We start from the raw sequence: 14,311 nt of genomic DNA on the forward strand, positions 1-14,311 counted from the left end.
CTATTACTTAGTTAAATATATTAGGTACAGTCAACGTCATAAATAAGTCATCACTTGTGCGTTGTCATTTTAACGTCATGTTTGAAAGGTGTACCAACTGAAAGCAACAAGGTACAAAACTGATCACTTAATATTTATGATGTGGACTGTACCCGATAATTTCTACCAATGAAGTGAGCCATCTGTCGAAGTTTAAATCAAATAAAATACAGCGTAGGTATCTAATGTCGAACCACATATTACTGTACGATTATAAATTCGGTTGCATTGCATTATACATACTTACCCTCCTTCTGTGACATACGAATAGCTAGAAAGCCGGACAGGACGGAACTGAAAGGGTTTCGATTGCCGTTACTAAAAACCTTCACTGACTATGATTCTTAAATATATGTAGCATACTGAAGTAGGTAAGTAAAGCCTACTCGCTTGGATTGTTAAGTGTGTTCAAACGCTCTGGACTGCCTTCAAGTTAATCTCAGTTTCTATGTAAATAAAGCAATTACTCGAGTTTCAAGCAATTAAGTAGTTCGATAAAAAGCAACTAAACTAAACTGTGGGACACGGTCCGGTAATTCGCTGTGACCATGCATTATAGACTTCGCTCGCTAGTTCCGGGCTTACCTACTACTCTTTTACAATTTGATGATAAGGGGTTTACATAGATAAATATACCTATACGGGTTGTAGGTATACCAACATAAAGCAAATGGACTCAGATCCGAAGTCTGTTATACGCTCCAGCAGGGCTACTACGAAACTCGAAGTTCGTGTCGTGCGGTCCCTCTCGCTCTCGTATTAAATAGTATAAGTGTCAGAGGGACCGCACACGAACTTCGAGTTTCGAGTTTCGTAGTAGCCCTACTGGTACTCGCAGATTCGATAATGTTGGCACTTCGGTGACTATTGAAATATTTAAGGCACACTGTAAAAACCCGCGTCAAGCTATTGGTTTGACCCATGCCCTCTCAAGAAGAAGATTGTTGATGGTGCCTTGGTGTTGTTTTCCTCTCCCGTCGAGCAATGTACTATTTTAGTGCCAGCATTCGGGGAGGAAAATGAGGATTACGTTTGTAAGGAAAATTTAGTGCGTCTTGGATCTCAACTTTTCCTTGGGTAGGTATAAGTAGGTACCTAAGTAATTAATAAATAAATAAATAAATATAACGGTACAATTCACACCAATTGACCTAGTCCCAAAGTAAGCTTAGCAAAGCTTGTGTTATGGGTACTTATCAACGGATAAATATAATTTACAGATATAGATACTTAAATACATATGGAGTATTTTTCATACAACGGAATCGAAACCTCAAGCTTCGTAATCAGGTTCTCTAACCACTAGGCCATCTGGTCGTCATTAATTATTATATTCAAACGTCAAAAGAAGACATCAAAAGTAAAATATGGTGTATCCGTCTGTTACAGCCAAATGCTCCGAAACTATATCTACTGAACTAATTGAGTTGAAAACTGTTACACATAAATTAATTTAAACATGGGACCCCAATTTTTGCGGTAAATAAGACATTAATGCACACTATAAATCCTGTAACATGACATATCAAATTAAAAGACTTGAAATCGATACTCAAGTAAGGGCTTGAAATAAATAGTGAAGAAAATATGCGAAAAATTACCTCCTTCCCCTTTTAGCTTATCTCTGAAATTACTAGGCCTACATTTTTAACAATAAATACAGAAAATAGTTCCATATCAATTTGCGCAATTTCTTAAGAAAGCAAGGAGGAGCCCTCTGCATGCGAGTTTAACGCGCACTTATACACTTTATTTATCAGAAAACCATTTATGTTCAGACGACTGGTTAGAGCACCTGACTACGAAGCTTGAGGTACCGGGTTCGATCCCCGATCGGGGCAGATATTTGTATGAAAAATACCAATGTTTGTTCTCGACTCTTGGGTGTTTAGTAGTGTCTATCTACTTATGTATGTTTATTCGTTTACTTACTTTGAGAGTAGGTCAATAGGTGTTAAGTGTTCCGTGTTATTTAGGTAGGTATTTCTTTTTATTTATGTCAGATTTAATAAAATAATTTATAGTAAAATCGAAGAATGAGGAGAGTTACATAATATATTTACCATAAATGTCCTTAAACAACAAATAGCTTCACCCAATGATGTGGCTTAATTAATTTATTGTACCTTGTTAATATAATGTCTCTAGTCACCCATTTATGCAATGTCGATACGTTTTATAATAGCAGTAATTACAGGCCATTATGGCACCTAGCCTTAACCAAATCACACAGGTGGTGAGGACTTAAGGCCCTGGCACATGGTCACGTACCATGCATGTGACTTGCAAGGTACCAAACGCTTTTGTATCATATTATGTGCATATAATAATAGAGTACAACTCATGTATAGCTAGAATAGACACTTAATATGCTAGCGTTTCACCACAATCACAGGTACATCCCGGTATCATAAATACCGGGTGGGCCCTGTAACAGGAGTAAAAAATTAAAACACAGGTTCTGCCACTCAAATGAAACTACTTTAGTTCTGCAACTCTCAAAAATTAAGTAATTTTATCATTGTGTTTATTCCAAACAAATTAAATGGTATTTTCAATGTACGGCATCCAATAGCCTAAATGACATCGCCTGTCACGTAACAAAATGACGGACCAATTAAACTCTAAACTATAATAAAAATCATAATACAAGTTGTTTTCAAAAGCTGTAGAACTAAATTTTGGGCAAGATGAAGAGTGGAAGCTGTGGTTTAATTTTTTGCTTCTGTTACAGGGTGTATATCTTTCTTTAAAACAGTATAAGGTAGGGGTAGAAAGAGGATGAAATGCGATAACGAGCGCACGCGCGTCAGACATTAGGGATTAGCCTAGCCAATGCCTAACTGCTCATTCACCTTTAACTAAATAAATAATCTAACCACTAAAAATCCATTTTTAATACAAGCTCTTTTTTCTGACTGTACTTTTGATGACTGTACTCGCATTGTCACCCAAACTACATTTGCATACCTAATTTGAAGTCGATGCTAATAACCCTTGAAGAGTTCCGTCCTGCGGAGACGATCCTGGCTGGACTACCAGGATGTCACTAATAGATTATTGTATTGTCACGCGATTTACATAAGTACTCCAAATTTCAAGTCAATCTGACTACTGGAAGTTGGTCAAATTTAACTTGCAAGATTTGATTACAGAGAGACAGACAGACAACGGGACAGGTGAAACTAAATAAAAGCTTGTACGCAGGCAATGACATGCACAAGTAAACCTTAGCTATTTGAAAAAAAAATTCTCTTTGCGTAGAGTCAGGAGCTGAAAAGAACTAACTACATGTTATACCTTAACTTTTACTTACTAATATTAGTAACTTCTGTTTTGTACGGAGTTGACTTTGTTTCCTTATTAATAATTCTCGTGCTCAAACTTATTATGGATTAACCTCTACCTTATTTTTAACCTCAATACTTACCTACAAGGAAAAGAAAATAGAACTATCAACAGCTACCTTAAGTTATGTCGGGGATTTTCAAAATTGATTACATATACCTGTTTTGCATGTTTGTTAATCTTGTCGTCTTGTTTCCTTATGGTGTACAATCCAAATACCAATGATCAAGATCCATAAATAACTTAAGTATGCCCTTATTTATAGATATTTTTTTCTGGCAGATATACATAAACGGGCTGTATCTTTGTAAGAATTAGTGAGATTTAGTTTTTCTTTTTATCAATTGCATTTAGTTTTTCTGTTTTGGTAAATTAGATGTTTCACTAACTTATAACCACAGCTTCGCTCACGTAACCATTAGATAAATCGGAGATTTTTAGATTTTACATGGATCACGCACGTGGGAATGTCGTGATAAAAAGCAACTTTTTAACTTTTAAAACATATTATCTATCTATCTAATACCTTTAAATTAGCAATTCTTGTATATATATTTCGGGGATCTCGGAAACGGCTAGAACGATTTCGATGAAATTTGGTATGTAGGGGTTTTCCGGGATGACAAATCGATTTAGCTGGGTCTTATCTTTGGGAAAACGCTTATCACTGAGTTTCAGCCCGAGCAAAGCTATGTCGCCCAGGTACTCTTTCTTTAAACACGCATTTCAGCTGAAAGTTACTAAAAGTGAAAGTAGGTTGTTATAAATTATTCAGACAATCGCAAATGGTAATTAAGTGAAACAAGGTGAAGAAGGTGACTTTTTATTTCGTTAATTGATTAGCTACACCTATATCTTATCGTTATGAACAAAAAGAGGTACAGTCAATGCTGCCAAATGCTACAATAGGTACCTACTTGTTTTTGTAAGGGGGAAAACAAGCATGCGGGCGACTGTGGAAAGCAATCACCGCATCCCATAGACATTACAGGTGTGTGTTCTGGCCCATTAAGAGATTGATAGCCTCTTTTTTGAATTTCTGCCCTAAGTTGTACTGCTCCGTAATGCGGTCCCAGGAAGCTGGTTCCGTAGTTTAGTTGTGCTTGGGAAAAAGTTCCGCTTAAAGCGGCGGTGCTAGATTGAGTAGATTGCTATCCATTGCTATTTGAATCGAAGATGGATCGACTACGAGTTTTCAGAATGGTTTAGGGATTGCATTTTAACAATGGTACTCAGAACAATGTTGGAACTACTGACCCGAGGAACCGAAAAGTAATTGCTCTGTCAGTACCTAAGACTGGGCGAATTATCAAACCTCAAACTGAGCAATGTTTGTTTTTAACCCCCGACGCAAAAAGGGGGGTGTTATAAGTTTGACCGCTATGTCTGTCTGTGTGTCTGTATGTCTGTCTTGTCTGTCTGTGGCACAGTAGCTCCTAAACGAGTGGACCGATTTGAATGCGGTTTTTTTATTTGAAAGCAGGTGTTCTAGCAATGGTTCTTAGATATGTTTTATCAAAATCGGTTTAGCCGTTTTTGAGATATTGAACTTTGAAGTGACAAAGTCGGGGTTTTCCAACTTTTTGTTGGTTAGGTTATTAGTTGCGAGTAGAGATCCACTGTGGGATTGCAAAGCCACTCTAATTAGGGCTCCGTAGTCAAATGTCTGTCTGTTCACGTCTTTGCTCAAAGGCTATCAGTGCTAAAAAGCTCTAATTTTACAAGGATATATTATGTAGCAACTATGCAGACCAAATAGTAAGAAAACAGTGTCAAAATATTTTTTTCATATAGGCCAAAGTTACCCTCCAATAGGTCAAAGTACTAGTAAGTAGACACTGTGTTACTAGTTTTACGATGAACAAAAACATCGTGATGAAACCTACACAAACCTGCAAAGAAATTCAATGTGTGAAGTTTCCAATCCGAATTGGGCCCGCGGGAACTACGGCCCAAAGCCCTCCGAGAGCCAGTGCCTAGCAGTGGGAGTGGGACGTATATATAGCACAAGATAATGATGATGAATTAATTTTCTCAGTTCACGTAAATAAATTTAAAACTTAAATTTTGAAAGCGATAATTATAGTAGTCTATGTATGCGAAGCGGGGGTAAGTAATTCGTGTGACGAAACTGCGCCGGCGTCACAAGCACTTTGCGACACGAGAGCCCGCGGGCGCGCCGGCGCAGTCACATGACTCCGATGAAGGCTACGAGCATCGTACCGGGCGGCTCGCAGCCTGTGTTCGTCGTCTACTGTCACTTGCGCTGTTTACTTTATCGTCCATTTAAATTGACCTAAAAATAAATTAAAAACATAAATTCATGCCAATAACTTTTTTGTTAATCGTCCTTCAAGGAGTCCCCCTCCCCCTGGACATTGTATGCTTTAAATACAATACATATGACTGTATTATGCATTTACTTTTGAAACTACCTCGCAAGCCATGTTGAGTGAACGAAAAAAAAAACACGGGGTTTTCACTTAAAATAAAATGTCACTGTGAAAATAATGTTTTATAGGAGGAAGGAGAAAAAAATATATACGTGAGAAAACAAGGTTAGGTTAGGTTAGGTTAATATACGATAAAAAAAAATATTCTCATAGCAGGCGGAGCAAATACGGGCAAAAAAGGCTAGTGAAGGTACAAACCTATCAATTATTTTTTTAGAATTTAATAAATAGGAGCGAAGTAAAATTTTGAAAGAACATTATGATTTTAAATTACGAAGCCTAACCTAAAACAAAACTACCCCTAAATGCAGCAGACCTTGAAGTCTATCTGAACCGGACCATGTTAACTTTTGGAAAAGATAGCTGGGAGACTGTGTCCTGATGACATCAAACAAGAGGCAAGCAAACATAAGCTCCTGTCGATTAGCCATCCTAAGCCAGTTTGCATCATTAATGTAAGGCGAGACATGCGATCGTGGGGGAATCCTGAAACAGATCCTAGCGCAGGCATTTTGCACCCTTTGAAGAAGTCAGTGAGTACGCGCTAAGAGGCAGGGACCAAAGGCAGTCAGACAGTAATTTAATTTAGACAAAATAAGCGTTTCGCAAAGTCTGATACGAAGTTCCACGCTTAAAAAGTCTCTAAAATTGTACAATGTTTTGAGACGGAACAGACAATTTCGTACAACTTCTGACACATGCTAACCGTAAATTACTATCCATCAAAATACCCAAATTTCGAGCCTCAACAACATGATCAACCATTACGTCGTTTATTACAATCCTGGGGTTGCAAGATAGTATCTTACTAACCTGTTTTGAGGATCCAATCACCATGAATTTAGATTTTGAGGGATTAAGAGATAAAGCGTTCGCAGAAGACCATTCGAAAATACGCTGCAAGTCCGCATTGATCATCGCAAAACAGCATCAGAATCGCGAGGGTGAAAAGGAAGGTAAATCTGTACATCGTCGGCATATAAATGGAACTTACAGTGCATAATACTTACAATAAATTTGCGATGGTCAGAGCCGAACAAAATGAATAAAAACGGACCCAAGATGGACCCTTGAGGCACTCCTCTGACTACAGGGGCAGGGTTTGATAGCAAACTGTTGCCATTATTTTGCGTAATTTTTACCAAATTACGATTATTTGTTTACGTTTTAATTAAGTGTTTTTTTGTTAACGCTGTATATCTACTCTAAACTTTTAGCAAGTTTTTGTATTTTTCATTATTTTCGATAAATATTTCTACCTAATGTTATTTCAAAAATTAATCCTCAATCGGAATAGAGAACCTCATAAAATATATTTAAAGAAGATAGACTTGTGAAATACTTCCAATAAATAAATAAATAATAAATTAATTAATCATCAATTATATATCCACTGGGGCACAAATTCACACCAATTAACACTAGTCCCAAAAGTAAAGCTTATAAATTTCAAAGCTTGCACATGAATTTCGAAAACTGAGGTACTAGCAATTCTGGATAAAACCACTCTGCACATTATTAATAGAATATACATTCACATACTAGTAAAGTACTTATTATGGATACTAAGCCCAAGATACGCCGAGAACAAACATTCGTATTTTTCATTAAAATATCTGTCCCGACACGGGAATCGAACCCGGGACCTCAAGCTTCGTAGTCAGGTGCTCTAGCCACTAGGCCATCTGGTCGTCAAAAATAGGTATAGATTCCACCATGCACTTTACTTACATATTTATGATAACTTTGACTGTTCTTTACTTTAAAAAATAAGATTAATGTTTGCATGCCAATGTATTTGGTTAGACGTGTCACTGCACATTATTTAGCACTAGGTACATATTTTTAAAACACTATACTTACCTACCTATGTTTAAAGCAAAATAAGTTAAGTATTTCATTTCATATCATTTTCCTAGTCTCTCCTCGTCTCTTTGCAGCAAAAATAAATAAGTAATACGAAATTCGATTTTTTAAGTCAATTCTGTTAGCCACAAACTCGACTTCATTCGAATCTAGACAAACCTAAAAAAAATTTACTGTTTAGATGAGACGTTCTAAGAGAGATGGAAAAACCAACATATTAAACTTACGACTAATTTTGCATTGTACTTTTATGAAGCAATTATTGGATATTGTCGTGAAAACTATGAAGTGACCGCATCATCAGCGGCTAGTCGATCGAACAATCGACCACGGCAGCTATTCAGATGCAGATCCGCATATACGTATAACATTTATGCGTGCAGCTCGACCGACAGTCGCAATTGTTTTGTTAGTCTCAGCCCGATCCGTGGTCAGACTAACCTCGTACCACAGGGTAAAGTGAAATTCGGAATGGTTCTGGATGAATCGAGTTGAAGTTTGACAAGGCTTAGAGTCAAATGACGAATATCCCACTGCTGGGCAAAGGCCTATCTCCCGTGGATTTCCTACTCACACTGTCTGCAATTATGTCTTGCCAGTCGCTGGAGAACGCGTTCAGGTCATCTCAGCTTAGTTTAGCTTGCCGCGGCGCCGATCGTAGGGCATCCACGGAGTGTTAGGTAGGTACCTAACCGGTGTCCACCTCTCCGAGATAAATATAAATAATATCATGGGATTTTTCGAACCTAGATGTCAGTGACACACACGCAAGCGATAGGGCCTGAAGTATTTACGGACTAACGACACAAATAAGTGATAGTATGCATAAAGATAGTTAAATTGTCACAAAACACGTCATCGACCCTATCTTCGACAGAGATTCCGAAAAATTTGCTGATATTGGACAATAAAGCTCAACAAAGCATTTATTCACTTACTATACAAAAATTACACCAGAAAACACATGAAAATATTAAATACAATATACACAATGTTGTGTGTCCCCGCGAAAGTGAAACGGTCGCTGACTCAGCATTATGCTGAAGCGTTAAACGGTTACAAGCCCACTCAAAAATCCTGTTCGCTATTAGTCAGATATTCATATATTCGAATTTCCATTAATTCTTCTTTACCATTCTCACGAACATTTCGGCGATTGCCTGATGTGAATACCGGAACTAAGGTCTTTTCCATCGACCTTTCCACAGACCTGCGTAAAATGCAAATATCCTCCTCATCACTTCCAAATCGATTTCCTCTTTTTGCATCCTTGCATATGAGGTAAATATGCGCAGTAGTACAATACTTTTAAGGTGCAATGCATCTTTTGTGCATGACACGCGTGCACTATAACAATATGTATGCTGTAGAGCTGAATTTCCGTATGTTTAAATCGGAAGCGAACTGACCGACCAATACGTTAAATATACTATGGAACTGTGAAGAGAATAATGTGGTCGAAATAAGTAATAAATTATTTAAGTATTGTGTGGTAATATTTTTTTTGTTTCAAACAAAAATACCATTCGTCCAAAAATAATAATCCTTGCATTAACATTAACTGTATTTTTTTATTTAATTTAATTGAAACTAATTAACAACGAAATAATCGATCCTCAAAATATCCGCATCTGATTTTCTAGCACATTGTATTATTTTTGTTTCATTTCTAGTTTTCAGTGTGTCGTGTGTCAGTTTTTTATTAAAATGAAACTGGGCAGGTACCTACATAAGTACATATTTCATTAATATTAAAGAGTTATGAATATTTCATGTTAGAAAATGAGAAATACAGCAAACAGTAACTATTTTTTAGTTAAATTAGTAAGTATATCCATAAAAAAATGATTTAAAGAAGTCCCCTTAAGCAAGGCTCCGAGGATGCTGGCAGCGTTCCCGCTCTGAACAGCTAAGCTAGGTAATTCTTTTAAAGGAGTCCCCTTAAGTAAGGCTCCGAGGATGCTGGCAGCGTTCCCGCTCTGAACAGCTAAGCTAATTCTTTTAAAGGAGTCCCCTTAAGCAAGGCTCCGAGGATGCTGGCAGCGTTCCCGCTCTGAACAGCTAAGCTAATTCTTTTAAAGGAGTTTCCTTAAGCAAGGCTCCGAGGATGCTGGCAGCGTTCCCGCTCTGAATAGCTAGGCTAATTATTTTTCCTAGGATGCTGCCTGTTCCACGTTCCTATGATGTCTACTAAATAACCTCTTTGTTATTTCCGTAAAAAGCTTCAAAACCGCTAGGACCCCACGAACCAAGGGTCTCGACACAATGACAATAACAACGACGGTCTGGGACAATGCCATATTTTAGTACCTATAGACTAGTATTTGATAAGAATGTTAAGTCGTGCTGAAAGAATTACTCCCTCTAGGGTTAATATTTTCTTAAGACGCATATTCTGAAACATGTTTATTAACAATGATTGCTAATTAGTATGTTCGAGAATGCGTGCGTGATGTGCCTTATTTGCTGTGGATCGTCCCTGTTATCACTTATTAGCATATAAGCAAACATACCTTGTCAAAACTTAAATTGTGATATATTTAACTAAATTCTAACTAATCTATTGCACTGCGACGAGGTATATTTACGAAATACAAATATCCGAGCTTACGTATACCTAAAATAGCAATTTTCACGTCATGACCAAGACTTAAAAAAGTGATATGGAGGAACGTTGTGTAAAAAAACTCTGAAATTTATTACACGAGAGCCACGTCAAGTCATTCATCATAATCATCAACATCAAAAATGTATAATGTGATTTGGGCAGTGTGAGACAGCCTTATTTTTATTATCTTTAATGGCAGCTAACAGCCTTCTTTAGGTGATAACTTTATTGATTTTATTGATAAGTCTATAGTTGGGTGAAGCCAGACGAGCGTAATTTTTCGAGTCATGAGTACCGTATTTCGGTAACGTAGTTTCCACTGCATTCGGTCTTATACAAAAGTTTATGCCACACGGCGACTTAAAAAAGTTGTACGCATCGTATTATTAAACCGCAGATAAAACTAAAATTACGCGACCCACAACTCATAGAATTACGGTCGTGTGGCTTTACCCTAAATTATCAAGCACAGAATTTGTTTTATTGGACTATAAGAAAACAATTTATTTAGGAAACTAAGAGCATTGTATCGGTTGCAATCTTTAACGATGTCAAGGCTCGGCGCGCGGAAGCCGGCGGCGGAGGCTGTGAGAAGGTAATTAATCGTGAGCCGAGAGATACCAGTCGTCTCTAATATTTATGATAATCATGATGTTTTATAGGAGCTCCACGATAAACTTACGTACGTATTATCTCCCTTAAACAAACGACGTTAGCCGTATTAACAGTCAATTAGGCAGGGGACGTATGAATAAAGTATTCGCATCGTTATACATTTATTACATCACTAGCTGTTGCCCGCGTATTCCTTTATTACTATACCGCTGGAACTACGCACTTTTCCGGGATAAGTAAATAGTTATTTGTGTCACAAGGGAGCAAAATGGTGTATTTACGGCGAGGGCGTACATTGAATCCAGAATGTAGCGAAGGATTCTGCAATAGAATCCTGAGCGTAGCGAGGGATTCTAAAGTAGAATCATGAGCGTAATGAGGGATTCAAGTGTTAACGCCCAAGATGAAAATAATTTTGCTCCCGAGTCGCTCATACAACTTTTCACACCGAGCATTAAGAAACTTGAAAAAAATAAATTCTAAATTATTATTAAAGAACAACCAGCATAGAAAATGGCGTGGCTTTACAATTATCAACTTAAAAAAATTGGCATTTGCAATAAAACACTTAGAAAAGCCTTGAACAGAAAAGTTGCACTTTGCTCCCTCTCGACAGGGAGGAAAAGTTACTTTTCTGAAGGAGAGGTGTGAATAAGTATTTTTTGTGTTAGTCTAGGTTATAAAATTTCTGTGTGCCAAGTTTTATCTCAGTCCGTGAAGCATTTATTGAATGATTGAAAAACAAACATCCAAACGATTCCATCTCATACAAAAAAGTTTTTTTTAATTAGGTATTATTACGTCAGGCTTACGTGTATTCTCGTAATTTATTTCTTTCATGTTTAAAAATAATAAAAATTCAATGTGTTCGTATCTATGACCGATGTGATGATCGATTTTACCGTAAGTAAATCCATCAGAAAGGTTCGCAGTTATTTCATAAATAGACCCGACCAATTATTACTTTAATTTTAAACACTTACATACAACAGAGTTAAGGTTATGAGCCTGTCGGGTTCCTGAATATTTAGTCAAATCTCGCACGTGACAAGTTATTTTTTATATGTTTACACAAATAAGCGATTACTGAACCGATTAGTAGTAATAACATGCTCATTTTTTATATGAGCTTCTTAATGCTACGGCCATTTCTCATTACACCTTGTTACGATACGACATTTAAAAATCAATTACTACAGATGTTACTAGTTGTTAATTTTGCATTCTAATCAGTGAAACACTAAGGCAAACCTTGTGTTTTTGAATACATAGGTAAAGAAGGCATTTTCCAAACTGTTTTTCAAATGAAAAACAAATGCCTAATAAGCCAGTCTCCAAAATCATATAGATATAGTACATTAGAGGTCTTCATCTAATTGAAATTAATCCATAGGAATGCAATATTGCTTTATCAAAACAAAAAAACCGTTTTGTTTTCTTAGCCACCTTGCGTTTGTACTCTTCTAGGACAAGGGTTCGTTCCCTAATCAAGGCCGTTGCAGGATCGGTAGTAATCGATCGCACTGCAAAAGAGTGGAATTCCCTGCCTGCGACTGTGTTTCCTGAACACTACAATTTGGCCGCTTTCAAGTCCAGGGTGAATGAGCATTTACTAGGAAAGCGTGCTCCATCGTAGGCCTCATCCTTGCTTTCCATCAGGCGTGATTGTGGCCAAACGCAAGCCTATACTGTATAAAAAAAATCAAAGGGTTTGTCTTTTTACCACACGTAGACTAATAAAGCGAGTCCTAAATATAGTTAATAAAGGGTATAATCAGTAAAAAGAAACTAAATTAGTTTTATTTAAATCGGGATTAGAAGTGAGGAGATACGTAGAAGTAGGGTCACCGACATAGCCAATCGAATTAGCTCGTTGAAGTAGCAATGGGCAGGCCATATAGCACGGAGAACGGATGAATTCGGGAGGTGAAATTATCCATGAAGTCACCGCCAAGCAAAAAAAATACAGCAATGCTTATTGTAAGTGTTATCAAATGACGTTGCGGTGTGTACAGTTCAGAGACTAAGTCTGAACAATATTTATTCCCGATTAGTGAGATTAACATACCACATTGATAAAGTCTTTGTTTCGTGTTATTTGCGGAGGCTTCGCTGCCGTTGGTTGCAGCAAACAGCCGGTCTTTGCTTGAATTCAAACTTTCAGTGGTACAAGCTTATCTGGTCTTTGCCCTGGTTTTATTTAAGATGCTTAGGAAAAAGCCGGCGAAGTAACATGTCGGGCCACGCGCACTGTATAGGGTTCCTTGGTTCCGTACTAATGTTTGGCTAATTTTGATCAACTATTACTCTCCTATACTTTAACACTTAGTTACTCAGCCGTGATAGTATTCCGTTTAATTCGTTTTATGTACTACATTTAGGTTTTTTTCCAGATTTTTTCAACCAACGGTTTAACTTGTAAAGGGACGGGGAGACACTTAACTCTAACAAATTTGCACCTTAAAGCTTAATGTTTTAACAATGAATCCCTAAATCAAAAAAATATCATTCTAAACCTTTCTTCGGGACGTTTCAAAATAATTTTGTTGAACTCATCCTTGCTTTACTTTGGGAGAGGTAGCCTCAAAAAGTCTATAGATAGATATACCTCTTTTTCAGTATGTAATTTAGTAATAGTTAGTTTGTCTTTGTCGCTATCTAGCACTTATAGCCTACGACTATAGTCGTGCTATAAATAACAGTTTTTAAGCTTAACCCCTGACGGATGAGCGAACGGAAGGACATGGCGAAACTACTTATAGCTGGGGGTTCATTGAGATATTAAGTATCACAATATGATTTTCATTGAGGTAAATATAAAGTGAACTAGATGAAGGACAAATAATTTGGCAAATAACTATTAATAAATCTAAAAAACGCGTATAAGATAAGTGTGAAGTAGAGTAAATTATTTAACTCATTGCTCATGAGGCAATTCAAATCTCCTCATAATAGTTATATTTACTTTTTACGGTTTCTGGCTCATAATGATAAAGTTAATCATATTTCATAAGAATACATTATAATTAGATAGCTTCTGCTAATATTTTTTTAATAATGACACGGTTACATAACAATATAATATCTGTAAGTTTGACTCTTTATTATCTATACAAAAAACCCTTGAAATTAATAAATAACGTAAAAAACAGATATACAAGAACGAATTTATCCCTTAAAAATATATTGAGGACGTTATCAAATAGGTACTCTGCTTCTTTAACAATATCTTATTTCATTCTGTAATGTTGTATGTACAACACATTAAGTAATCCTGTCGATGCTCTATATTATTACTAGCCTCAAGTTACCATAAGTGGTAACGATCTATTGGAAAACAGTCAAACATATGTTCATCTATTTATAATTTTATCACGTATAG

At 36.7% G+C, this 14,311-nt stretch overlaps 1 protein-coding gene across 2 annotated transcripts in view; it reads left to right on the forward strand.

Annotated features, from left to right (window-relative positions):
* Positions 1–14,311, forward strand: part of LOC141429050 (pH-sensitive chloride channel 2-like) — a 40,054-nt gene that overhangs the window by 7,355 nt on the left and 18,388 nt on the right. The window lies entirely within an intron of this gene.

Source organism: Choristoneura fumiferana, chromosome 6 (genome assembly GCF_025370935.1).
Source record: "Choristoneura fumiferana chromosome 6, NRCan_CFum_1, whole genome shotgun sequence".
Lineage (NCBI taxonomy): Eukaryota > Metazoa > Arthropoda > Insecta > Lepidoptera > Tortricidae > Choristoneura > Choristoneura fumiferana.